The sequence below is a fragment of the Molossus molossus genome, unplaced genomic scaffold (assembly GCF_014108415.1).
Source record: "Molossus molossus isolate mMolMol1 unplaced genomic scaffold, mMolMol1.p scaffold_m16_p_2, whole genome shotgun sequence".
NCBI lineage: Eukaryota > Metazoa > Chordata > Mammalia > Chiroptera > Molossidae > Molossus > Molossus molossus.
This window is the reverse complement of record NW_023425355.1, coordinates 118,204,894-118,219,543: the sequence shown is the minus strand read 5'-3', so window position 1 is coordinate 118,219,543 and position 14,650 is coordinate 118,204,894.

Genomic DNA, 14,650 nt, shown 5'->3' with positions numbered 1-14,650 from the left:
AGTATACATATTATGCAAAAATTAATTCAAAATACATCATAAATTTAAATGAAAAGCATTTCAATACTTTAGAAAAAACATAGCATAAATTTTTCTAGATTGAAATCTAGACAGAGAGTTCTTAGATTTGACACCAAAGCATGATTGATAAAGAATAAATTGATATTCATAAAAAAATAATAGTGACAACACCAACCTGGATTGCTCATATATCACTAATGAGAATTTAAATGTTCTAAAATTCTTAAGAATTCTTAAAATAGTACAACCACTCTGGAAAAAGACTCGGCATTAAAAAAAAAAAAAAAAGTAACATGAGAATATCATGGACTCAGCAATTGCAGATCTGGGAATTTATCCCAGAGAAAACTTTTCACACAATAAATTATGTGAATGTTTAGAATAGTTTTATCAATAATAACCCCAAACTAGAAACAACCCAAATTTCCTTTCATGGTGTGTTTCATAAACACACTATGATACATCCATAACATCAAACACTTCTCAGCAATAAAAAGGAAGTATTGATGCAACAACCTAGATGAATCTCCAGAGAATTATGCTGAATGAACACTGACAATCACAAATAGTTACATACCTTACAATTTTATAGCCAGGTCCGCTGTTGGTGGAATTTGCACATTCTCTCCATGTCTATGTGAGTTTTCTCTGGGGATTCCGGTTTCCTCTCACATCCCAAAGCTATGAATCAGAGTGTCTACATTGTCCCAGTAGGAGTGAGTGTGGGATACCCTGCAACGGAAGGTCATCCTGTCCAGGATGAGTGCCGGCTTGTTGCCCTGAGCTGCTGGGATGGGCTCCAGCCACCCTCATCCCTGAAATGGAATAAACAGGTAGGAAAAGAAATATCTTACTTATTTTTATTCATCTTTTTTAAATGTATGTATAGCTCACATTTACTTCAATGTTTAATATTAGAAGTGTTTTGGGTCTTTATTTAGAAGTTTGGTGATATTTTTGGGACCAAAAATATGTCATAGGAATTTAACTCTTGTTGATGTCAATTAGCCTGAGCTAAAGTTGAGTTTATTTCATGTCCCTTCAGTTAAAGTCACCATTTCCAAGAACCTATCAACAACGTTAATTGAGGACCTGACTGTACATAGGTAATGGTCTACAAAGGTAATTCCTAAAATGTTAACAAGGGTTATTTCTAGATGGTAACATTATGAGTGATCTCAACTACATAACCCCTTTCTGTACTTTCTACTGTTTAGACTATACTTTTAAAATAAAAAAAATGGAGTCACTAAGATTACAGGGTATGAGACCCCAGATTCCAGTACCCCCAAAATGCAACAATTAGACAGCTATCTGTGAACAAAAATAGCTGTAGGAGAGCTCAGGAGTCCAATTAAGAAGCTTCAGTAATACATTTACACAATGGAATACTATGCAGCTATAAAAAAGGATTTCTTACTCTTTGCTACAGCATGGATGGGCCTGAAGAATATAATGCTGAGTGAAATAAGCCAGTCAGAGAAATACAAGTAACACATAATCTCACTTATAAGTGGAATCTAATGAACATAATAAACTGATGAACAAGATAGACCCAGAGATATGGAAGTAGGGAACAGACTGACAAACCTCAGAGGGAAGAAGGTGGGGGAAACAGGAAGAGATTAACCAAAGAACTTGTATACATATATATAGCAAATGGACACAGACGATAGTGTGGCGAAGTCCTGGGGTGTGGCAGGGTCTGGAAGTGGGGGACAAATTGGGGGACATACTGTCAACAATAAAAAAATAAATACATAAATAAAATGAAGAAGCTTCAACAATATAGCAGAGGAAAAAAAAAAAACAGCTGAGAATTACCACACAAAAAGGGTAGAAGGAAAAGATTAATATTGCCTGCATTATCCCATCCTCCAGGCCAGCACTGCTCAACACCAAGAGAGAACTCCCCAAGTCCAAGAGAGTTCCCCTTGCCAGAAAAAGCAGAGTGAATAGGGGGAGCCACCAACTTCCCCAGCCTTTCAGCTGCATGAAGGACCCTCTTCTATTTCACTCTACCCACAGACTGGCAAAGCTGTGACGCCTAGAGATGACTATGAACAAGGAAGAAGGGCAGGGGCTACCAGTATCAACCATGTGGTGGGATTGACTTCGGTTCCCAGTAGCTTGCTCTGCAGAGGACCTCAGCAGCCTTTGCCACTAAGGACCTCAACAGACATTGCCGATGCTCCATCATCACTGAAGAACTCCTCATGGATCCTAGCAGAGTGTTCTGCAGAGGACTCCAATAGCTTTGGCCACTGAGGAAACCAAGAGCCAAGCCAGCCATTGCAGACCACCTGCGTATTTCGCTACTGAGGTTTTCACCTCAAAGGTTTTGGCATTTGTAGTTTCCAGCTGCTTGAGTCTCTGTTCCCTCCCCATTCCTCATGCCAGAGTCTGGGATCCACACTGGCAGCAAGCCTCAGTTTCTGCAGCTATACATATTCAAGATGCCAACCTAGGTCCCCAATGTGGACCCCCTGCTGTGTACATGCCCATGGATAATAGCCCCTGCGGCCATATGAATGCACACTGACAGCCCAGGCTCCCATAGCTGCTCATAGGCCCGGACCTGGCCACAACATATGTCACTGGCCTGCACATGCCTGAGAGTAGAACATTAATGTTCTCATCATAACAACAAGTGATAATTATGTGAGGTGAAGGATGTGTTAACCAACCTCATTGTGGCACACATTTCGCAATATAAGCATGTATCAAATCATCACACTGTACACCTTAAATAATATATGTTAATTATATTCCTATAAAGCTGGAAAAAATAAATACTGATGTAGCCCAGTACTTCTCATACTTAATGTACAGAAGAAACCACCTTGGGAATCTTGTTAAAATGCAGGTAAAGCCCTGGCCAGTTTGGCTCAGTGGTTGAGCATTGGCCTGCGGACCAGAGAGTCCCGAGTTTGGTTCCTGCTAGGGGTACGTACCACAAAAAAAAAAAAAAAAAAAAATGCAGGTAAAGCAGATGCTCATTCAGCAGGTCTGGAGTAAGGACTGAGATTCTGCATTCCTAATAAGCTCCCAGGAGAAGCCAATGCTGCTGGTCCTCAGATCACACTTGGCACAGCAAGACTCCAGCCAGCCTCCCTGTCTCAGGGCTTAGATCAGAATTGTGAATTCTCTGAGCTGGAAAATTGAAAACAGAACAACAACCAGACTGCAATCACTTATCCTTGTGTTGTTCAGGCAAGAAGATGAGGGGCAAGAATCTGCATCATTTGTTAGACAGAATATGAGCACTGGTTAAAACTGAAAAGTGGTGGAGAAGGGACAGGGGGATTTCAAAAGGAGCCTAGTTGGAAATGTGAGACACAGTAGGCAGAAGAAAAGAATGGGTCAGAAAAACAAGAGAGAATAATAGAACACAGACAAGACCAATATAATCTGGCATTTCTGGTCTGTTTCATTGGACAAGCACTGCTGAATGCCAGCTGTGCTACTGAGCAATGTGAAGCCTTCAAAACAATTTTTGATGGACATAAAAGAATTTGAGGAGGTGAAAGATGGTCTGATAATTTGGAAGACATGGGTTCAGTCTGGGCATAGCATATCAATTATTTTCTTTTCTACTTGTTTCCATACCCACTGCTGCTATGCCACATTTGAGAAATTTGCTTTTGGAGATTATACAGATGGATAGTACAAATATTATATACATTGGGAAAATAGATTTATAAAATTGTTACAGCCTACATACCAATATATTTGTTTTTAGTTTACTGGAGCTAGAATAATTTCCAGTGTTTTCCTTGTCAAAGATTATTAATCATTTATTTTGTTTGTATAGTTAATAAAAAAATTTTTTGAGAGGGTGTAGTAGTTGGTCATTTTTAACAGTATTTGGGGGTGGGGAAGTAAACTTGAAGCATCCATGAGCAGGAGTTTCCACTGCTGGACTTTGGCATCCAGGAGGAAATGACCATTTTTTATCAAAGTCTCTTACAAGCAATATTGAAAGTCAGCATACCACCTATATACTATATTTCCTGCTTGCAAATAAATATGTTGAGACAGACTATTAAGTGAGGTACTTTGCAGCTACTACATTTATTAGATGCTAATAGATCAGTGTTTCTGGTTCAATGAATGAAAGCCCCCCCCCCCAATAAAAGAGAGAGAGAGAACAAATGAAAAAACGTGTATTTTTAGTTTACTAACTGAATTAGAGAAAAATGCTTTTATTTCTCAGCTTTAAAAATATTTTACAGTGGTTCTGTTTATAAGAAACTGTAAGTTGTTTCAGAGGTAATTTACCATCTAGAAAGTTAAGAAATTTATTTGACTTCAGCCCACCCTCATACATGGTTGCCATAAAATGAAAATCTTTACAAAAACATTAACCCAAGACAACCATTTACTGGCTAAAATCGATGTCCTGCTTTACTTTAAACAATCATTTCCCCAGTAGTAATATTTATATTCTTGTATCATTCCTGTTAGCATTTCTGTTTGTTCTTTAGGGAACAGATTTTGTGTGGTTTCATGTTAGCAAAAAATAAATGCAATTGAATCATGAAGATTCTTTAAATGAATTTTAAAACTTATTAAAATAGTTGAGTCATTTGTGTTTCCCTCCTACTGGGGCAATAAAAGTGTCATTTAGTGTAATTATTTTTGCTTTTCCTACCAGTTTCTAGATTGCTTAAACCCAAGCAATATTTCAGGGCATTACCACCTAAGGCAGCGGTTCTCAACCTGTGGATCATGACCCCTTTGGGGGTTGAACAACCCTTTCACAGGGGTCACCTAAGACATAACAGTAGCAAAATTACAGTTATGAAGTAGCAACACAAATAATTTTATGGCTGGGGGTCACCACAACATGAGGAACTGTATTAAAGGGTCATGGCATTAGGAAGGTTGAGAACCACTAATAAGGGTTTTATTTATTTTATTTTTTTCATTTTTTAAAATTATTTTTTAAATATTTTTGTTGTAGATGTTTCTCCTTTTTCCCCCATTGACACTCTCCTCCCCCTCCCTCCCTGCCCCGTCCAGTCCAGTCCCCAGCTTTGTTGTCCATGTCTATTGGTTATGCGTTTATATGTATAAGTTCTGTGATTTATCTCTTCCTCCCCACCCCGTTCTGGTAATTGTCAGTCTGTAGCATACTTCCACGCCTCTGGGTCTACCCTGTTCCTCAGACTGTTAGGTTCATTATATTCCACAAATAAGTGAGATCATGTGATATTTGTATTTCTCTGCTTGGCTTGTTTCACTTAGGATAATACTCTCCAGGTCCCTCCATGTCGTCTCAAAGGATAAGAGATCTTTCTTTCTTACAGCTGCATAGTACCCCATTGTGTATATGTACCACTGCCTTTTTTTTTTTTTTTTTATCCTCACCCGAGGACATTTTTCCATTTTTTGCACAGATAGAGTGGGAGGGAGAGAGAGGAAGAGAGAGAGAGAGAATCATCGATGTGAAAGAGACACATCGAGTGGCTGCCACCCGCACGGCCAACCAGGGCCGGGGACAAACTGCAACCGAGGTACGTGCCCTTAGCGGGAACCGAACCCGGGTCTCTCCGGACCGCAGGCCGATGCTCTAACCACTGAGCCAAACCGGCCAGGGCATGCCTTTTTATTCATTTGTCTACTGATAGACATTTGGGCTGTTTTGAGATCTTAGCTATTGTAAATAGTGCTGCTACAAACATGGGGGTACATATATTCTTTCTGATTGGTGTTTCAGGCTTCTTAGGGTATATTCCTAGGAGTAGGATCACTAGATCAAATGGTAATTCAATTTTTAATTTTTGATATCACACCATAGTGTTTTCCACAGTGGCTGCACCAGTCTGCATTCCCACCAGCAGTGTACTAGAGTCCCCTTTTCTCCACACCCTCTTCAACACTTGTTTGATGCTTTGTTGATGGTGGCCATTCTGACAAGTGTGAGGTGATACCTCATTGTTGTTTTAATTTGCTTCTCTCTGGTGATTAGTAATGTTGAGCGTTTTACTAATCATCAGAGAGAAGCACTAAGGGTTTTAGAAGCTATTTGATCTTATGTGGGGAAGCTGAGTTTGTCATTGTCTTATATGATGGCTTTAATCCTCTTATACATAAAGCACCAAAGGTTTGGCAGGAGAAAATGAATGCTGAAATAATCAATAGAATGACCATTAAAGTAGCTAAAACCTTGAACTTCTATTTTTAATTCATTTCTGATTGTGTTTTTTTTCCCTCCCTCTACCTGTCTACACTTACCCTGAATTGCATTCTTGTCACAAAATGCCCACTTTTATCAACTGACTGACATAATTATTAAAGATTTGATACTTCTCAGCGTTTCCAGTCACTGATTTGAGGACAGCCCTAGAAGAGACATTTTTAGGGATAGATATATATCTTCAACCCATCGTAATCAGGACAACAAATATGTTTCCAATCTATGTTCATATAATCAGGGTTATGAAAACAGTGCCTTCTTAGTGCATTTCCCAGAGGATGTTTGTTCTCCTAGGGTTTATATGCCTCAGGATTTTAATCACTTTTACATATAGAATGTTGGGTCCTTCGTTTCCAAGGAAGTGTTAATTCTTTTAATTAATATCTCTGGCATGAGGACAATAAAGCCACCTTAGAAGTTCAAAGTTCGATTCTATTTTGTTAATAATTTGCAGTTAGCTTAAGGACTGAGAACATTTGTAAAGTTAAATTGCAAAATTACCAATATAATCTTGGGTTTGTAAAAACACATTAGAGTAACACTGCCTTTGGATGCTTCTAGATGGAGAGACTACAAATGAACCTGTGCAAAGAAAGTGGTTTTCTGCCAATCTCCATTGAACTGAATGGGCATGGCATGATTTGTGGAAATAAAGGCATCCACAAGAAACCATGCTTAGCCTGGTGTGCATCTCTCCCAAGCCGACAAATGCAGTAGTGATGGATTCTAAGGAGATTAAACCTCCACACTGTGAAGGTGAGTTCATTTCTCCTAAACATACATCTCAGTCTGTTCTCTGCCCAACAGCTATGAGTATAAATGAAAACCTGACTAACTTGGCTAATTTTGGTCCTAATGTGTCCTTGGGAGTCATGGATTTGCTTAACTTCAGCATGAATTTATGTAATTTAAAACTTTGCCATGAGTTTTATCTTCTCCTCAGTCATTCAACTTGATACAACAGTGTATATTCATGTCCATACGGCAGGAGGTATATATAAAAAGATAAACAATAGGGCCACAGAGCATACTTAGATAACAAGTGAGATATACTGATTTAGGAATCTATATTTCTTTTAAAACTTGTTCTGACTTGATATTATATTATTATACTGTAAACTGGAACCTTTCTATTCCTGCAGTGGTTACTCTAAGATATTTTTTATAGTTTCTGGCCCTGTAGTTTCTTTATTACTCCTAAATGCTATTTATAGTATAGAAATAATGTTAATTTATTTCCTAATACCTCACTCTATTCTGTGAAGACTTAATGCTTCTTCCTCAATGTTGTCCTTGACGGGTGTCTCAAATATTTTAACTACTGACAAGTATCTATTTTCTGCATATATAGGTGACTCAAACTCCCTGACTCACAGTAAATAGCATCCATTTTATACTCTGACTTGTTGGGAACAGATACTTTAAGAACAACTTCAATAGTACAAACCTACAATATTTTAAATAGCTTTACATATTATGCTAATCCATATTTATAGTAACGCTAAAATAATTCAAAAACAAAAGGTGATTTTCTGTCCAATTTTAGAAGAAATTGCCAATTTTGGCATTGAAAAATATTTATGAGAAATAATAATAGCTTTAACATTCTGGTATAGAATCCTAAATAAAGGTCACTATGAGGTATTTAGAAGCATATGTAGATTTATATTTTTGGTTTGGAACAGAAGATAGGTGAGTGGAGATAGGTAGGAGCCAAGGAGCACAGAGACCATGGTTTTTATTCATAATGGCTCAGTAGAGAAAAATTACTAAAGGAGCTGGGCTACAGCCAGCAGAATTTGCAACAATTCTTTGTGTCAAGGATCCAGTGATGCATGGGAACTCGATCTTTTGGACTGTTCTGTGAAACACAGAATGAAGTTTCAACAACATAAAATATCACCACTTAGCAGGGATTTATGTTTAAGCAGCATCTTTCTTAGACGTAATTTACTAATCTTTATTAATGAATATATAACTTAGTTATCTAAACTCCCCTGCTTTTCTTTTGATTATAGCTATATAAGCTCTTAGCTATGCCAGAGTCACAGTTCTTTTTAACATCTTTATGTAGGTGTAATTGATATTCAAAGCACTGCACATATTTATCCATTTCTTTTCAATTATCCAATTTGTTTGCATATAATTATTTATAGTAATATGTTGTGATTTATATAGTAATATTTAGTTTTGATTTTGAGTATTCTTTCTTTTTCCCTAGTTAGTTCAGATAAAGGTGTATCCTGATAGCAACTTAACTTCAATCACATACAAAAATTCTATGATTATTTCCTTCTCCTCACCCTTTGTGTTGTTGATGTCACAGTTTGCATTTTTTTACATTATGATACCATTAACAAATTAGTGTGATTATATTTATTCTTACTTTTACTTTTATATTTTAACTTTTGTACTAAAATTAAAAGTGATTTCTATACCATCATTACACTATAGCAGTATTTTGTATTTGCTTAAATATTTAGCTTTATCTATAACTTAAATACTTTCATATGATTTTGTGTTACTGTTTAGTGTTCCTTCATTTTAACTTGAATAACTCTCTTTAGTATTTCTTGTAAGGTAGGGCTAGTGGTGATGACCTCTCTCATTGTTTGTTTGCTTGAGAAAATATTTATCTCCTTTATTTCTTATGGACAGTTTTGCCAGAAATAGTATTATTAGTTGGCAGGAGTTTTGGGCACTTTGATTATGTCATTCCACTTCCTTTTGGCCTGCAAAGTGACTATTCTTGGTTCTCTGCTTTCATGGGGGTATTGAAAATTCTTAACTATATTCTGGAGTTCTCATTAAGATATTTTGTCCCAAATATCAAGGTTTTATTAGTGTTTCTGAGGGTGGGGCATGGCCTGGGACTTCCTATTCCACCACTTCCTATTCCATTACTGCTGACCCTCCAGGAGATAGTCCTTCTTAGTTTAACAGGTTGTTCTATAGCCAATGATGACTAACCATCAAGAAGACATCTTGAATTTCTTGATCTTTTGCATTATCCAAACATTGAGAGGTGTGGAATCTATTTAACAATCGAAGATTACCCAGGGGAAAAATGGCGGCAGAGTGAACGGAAGCTACACAGACCGTCTCCCAGAACCAAATTGGAATTACAACTACAACACAGACAAATCCACGGGGAAAAGCAACAGAAAAGCAGCTTGTGAGGACCATATAACGAGGGACACTGACTCCATCCCGGTAGGCTTGTGAAGGCGCCAGACGGGGTCTGGGAGGGCACAGTGCAGCTCTGCAGAGGCCTTAGCTGGGAGCGTCGCCCTCGGGTTACACTCCCAGGCGGCTCCACAGCACAGAGCTGGGACAGAGGCTAAAACAGCCACAGCCACTCACCTTGGGCTCCGGCAGAGGGAGGGCAGACTGGACTGGAACTGTGTCGGGACACTCGGGATCTGGAGGGCTCTCAGAGCTTTGGCTGAGTACAGCCACTCAGGACTGTGGCCACATTGCTCCTTCCCAGGGCTCTGAGAGAGGCAGCAGCCCCTCCCTCTGGGATCCAACCCCACCCTGTGGGCCATTGAAGTGCTAATTGAGGCTCACTAAGGACCAGCATCTGCCTCAGGCTCCTGAAATCCCCTTGTGCTAAGCACCTGAGGGAGCTTTTCAATCAACTGACAACCCAAAACTCATCAAGTAACCTAGACTGCTAGCCTCCAGGCAAAAAGATAGAGGATAACAGTACCTTTCCCAGGCTGGCAACTTTAACCAGGAAAGTAAGACTTGACAGTGGTGTTCAACGTGGGTCCTCCCTCACTCATCTAAACACAGGAGAGGGAGCCACAAATAGCAGAACACCAACACCCACAGGGAAAACTTGACAGGCTCCAAAGCCCACAGTGATAGCCAAAATGGTGAAACACAGAAACAGAAGCCAAATGAAAGAGCAAGAGACCTCCACCGAAGATGAGATCAATGTGGAACAATTAGGCATGTTAACAGAGCTAGAATTCAGAGCCATGATCTTGAGGAAGCTGAACAGCATGAGTAAGGACATAGAGACACTGAAAATAAGCCAATTGGAAATTAAAAACCAACAAGAAGAGATAAAAAATGACATATCAGAAATGAAAAACACATTGGAATTGGAAGGTTTAAAAAGCAGAGTAGAGGAAGCTGAGGACCACATCAGTGAATTAGAAGACAGGGTAGAAAAAATCAACCAATCAGAAAAACAAAAGGAAAAAACTATTAAAAAACAGGAAGACAGCTTAAGAGAACTATGGGACAACTGGAAACGTAATAATATTCGCATCATAGGAGTCCCCGAAGAAGAAGAAAATGAGCAAGGGATATAGAATATATTCAAAGAAATAGTGACAGAAAACTTCCCTAATTTGGTGAAGGAAGAAGGCATTCAAGTTCAAGAAGCACAGAGAGTCCCAAGTAAGAAGAACCCAAACAGGACCACACCAAGACACATAGTAATTAAAATGCCACAAATTAAAGACAAAGAGAGAATCCTACAAGCAGCAAGAGATAAGCAACAAGTTACCTACAAAGGGAACCCCATAAGGCTCTCAGCTGAATTCTCACAAGAAACACTACAGGCTAGAAGAGAATGGCATGAAGTAATCAAAGTCATGAGAAACAAGAATCTGAATCCAAGACTACTCTACCCAGCAAGACTATCATTCAAAATAGAAGATCAGCCCTGGCCAGTTTGGCTCAGCGGTTAGAGCGTCGGCCTGCGGTCCGGAGAGACCCGGGTTCGGTTCCCGCTAAGGGCACGTACTTCGGTTGCAGTTTGTCCCCGGCCCTGGTTGGTCGTGCGGGTGGCAGCCACTCGATGTGTCCCTTCACGTCGATGTTTCTCTCTCTCTCCCTTCCTCTCTCTCCCTCCCACTCTATCTGTACAAAAAAGAAAAAATATCCTCGGGTGAGGATAAAAAAAAAAAAAAAAATAGAAGATCAAATAAGGAGCTTCCCAGACAAAAAAAAAAAAAGGCTAAGGGAATACATTAGCATCAAACCAGCACTGCAAGAAATGTTAAAAGGACTGCTGTAATTAGCAGTAGAAATGGGAAGAAAAATAGAACCGCACTAAACAAAAATGGCAATAAATAAGTATATATCAATAATCACATTAAAAGTAAATGGATTGAATGCTCCCATAAAAAGACACAGAGTAGCTGACTGGATAAGAAAGCATGACTCATCTATATGTTGTTTACAAGAGACCCACCTTTCAACAAAAGACTCACATAGGTTGAAAGTGAAGGGATGGAAAAAAATTTTCCAAGCAAATGGAAAGCAAAAAAAAAGCTGGGGTAGCAATTCTCATATCTGATAAAATAGATTTCAAAATGAAGACCATAACTAGAGACAAAGAAGGCCACTATATAATATTGAAAGGATCTATCCAACAGGAAGATATAACCTTGATAAACATATATGCACCCAATATAGGAGCACCAAAATATATTAAAAATCTTCTGGAGGACTTCCAAGGAGAAATCGACAACAATACAATCATAGCAGGGGACTTCAACACCCTGTTGACAGCACTGGATAGATCCTCTAGGCAAAAAATTAGCAAGGAAACAGAGACTCTAAATGAAGCACTAGACCAAATGGGTTTAATAGATATCTACAGAGAATTACACCCCAAAACTACAGAATACGCATTCTTCTCAAGTGCACATGGGACATTCTCAAAGATACACCACATGATAGGACACAAACTAAATCTCTACAAGTTCAAGAAGATTGAAATCATATCAAGCACCTTCTCAGATGACAATGGCATGAAACTAGAAATCAATTGCAACAAGAACATGCAAAGACATTTGAACACATGGAGGCTAAATAGCATGTTATTAAACAATAAATGGGTCACTGAGGAGATCAAGGAAGAAATTAAAAACTTCCTGGAAACCAATGAAAATGAACACACAACAACACAAAATCTATGGGATGCAGCAAAAGCAGTTCTGAGAGGGAAGTTCATAGCACTACAGGCCTACCTCAAAAAACAAGAAAAATTTCTAATTGACTGTCTAACCTCACAACTTAAAGAATTAGAAAGCAAACAAAAAGAAAACCCCAGAGAAGGTAGAAGGAAGGAAATAGTAAAGATCAGAGCAGAAATAAATGACATAGAGACCAAAAAAACAATTCAAAGGATCAATGAAACAAAGAGCTGGTTTTTCAAAAAGATAAACAAGATTGATGGACCCTTAGCTAGACTCACTAAGAAACAAAGAGAGAGAACCCAAAGACACAAAATCAGAAATGAAAGAGAAGTAACAACCAACACCACGGAAATACAAAAGATCATTAACAACTACTATGAACAACTATATGGCAACAAATTCGACAATCTAAGCGAAATGGACAAATTTCTAGAAACACACAGTCTCCCAAAACTATTCCCGGAAGAGGTAGAAAACTTGAACAGACCAATAACAACTAAGGAAATTGAATAGGTAATCAAGACTCTCCCAGCAAACAAATGCCCCGGCCCAGATGGCTTCATGGGGGAGTTTTACCGAACATTCAAAAAAGAACTAACACCCATTCTCCTCAAACTATTTCAAAAAATTCAAGAATAAGGAAGACTTCCAAACACGTTCTATGAGGCCAGCATAATTCTAATTCCAAAACCAGAAAAAGACACTACAAAGAAAGAAAACTACAGGCCAATATCCCTGATTAACATAGACACCAAAATCCTGAACAAAATATTAGCAAATCGGATCCAGAAATACATCAAAAAAATTATTCACCATGACCAAGTGGGATTCATTCCAGGGATGCAAGGCTGGTACAATATTCGCAAATCAATAATGTGATACACCACATAAACAAAATGAAGAATAAAAACCACATGATCATATCAATAGATGCTGAAAAAGCATTCGACAAAATCCAGCATCCATTTCTGATAAAAACGCTCAGCAATGTAGGAATAGAGGGATCATATCTCGACATAATAAAGGCCATATATGAAAGACCTACAGCCAACATCATACTCAATGGACAGAAACTAAAAACATTCCCATTAATAACAGGAACAAGACAGGGATGTCCACTTTCGCCACTCTTATTTAACATAGTACTGGAAGTCTTAGCCACAGCAATCAGACATGAAGAAAAAATAAAAGGGATCCAAATTGGAAAGGAGGAAGTGAAACTGTCATTATTTGCAGATGACACGATATTATACATAGAAAACCCTAAAGACTCCATCACAAATCTACTAGACTTAATAAATGAATTTGGCAAAGTAGCAGGATTCAAAATTAACGTCAAGAAATCGACGGCATTCCTGTACACCAATGATGAACTCACAGAAAGAAAAACTGAAAAAACAATCCCATTTACCATCGCACCAAAAAAATGACGATATCTAGGAATAAACTTAACCAAAGAAGTAAAGGACCTATTTGCAGAAAACTACAGGTCATTGAAAAAAGAAATAGAGGAGGATATAAAAAAGTGGAAGCACATACCCTGTTCATGGATTGGAAGAATTAACATCATTAAAATGTCCATACTACCCAAAGCAATCTATAGATTCAATTCAATCCCCATCAAAATACCAACGACATATTTCATAGAACTAGAACAAATACTACAAAAGTTCATATGGAACCAAAAAAGACCCCAAATAGCCACAGCAATCTTGAAAAAAAAGAACACAGTAGGTGGGATCACAATACCAGATATCAGGTTATACTACAAAGCGACTGTAACCAAAACAGCCTGGTACTGGCACAAGAACAGGTATATAGACCAGTGGAACACAACTGAAAACCCAGAAATGGACCCAAGGCAATACGCTCAATTAATATTTGACAAAGGCGGCAAGAGCATACAGTGGAGTAAAGACAGCCTCTTTAATAAATGGTGTTGGGAAAATTGGACAGCTACATGCAAAAAAAATGACACTAGACCATCAACTTACACCATACACAAAAATAAACTCAAAATGGATAAAAGACTTAAATGTGACCCGTGAATCCATAAAAATTCTAGAAGAAAATGTAGGCAACAAAATTTCGGACATCATACGGAGCAGAATTTTCACTGATACATCACCTAAGGCAACAGAAATAAAGGAGAAAATGAACACATGGGACTACATCAAACTAAAAACTTCTGCACAGCAAAAGAAACAATCATCAAAATGGAAAGGCAACCCACTGTATGGGAGAACATCATTGCCAATGATGTATCAGATAAGGGGTTAATTTCCAATATATATAGAGTGCTCATACAACTCCACAAAAGGAAGACAAAGAATCCAATTAAAAAATGGGCAGAGGAGCTGAATAGACACCTCTCCAAACAGGACATACAAATGGCCAAAAGACATATGAAGAAATGCTCAACATCACTAATCATCAGAGAGATGCAAATTAAAACAACAATGAGGTATCACCTCACACCTGTCAG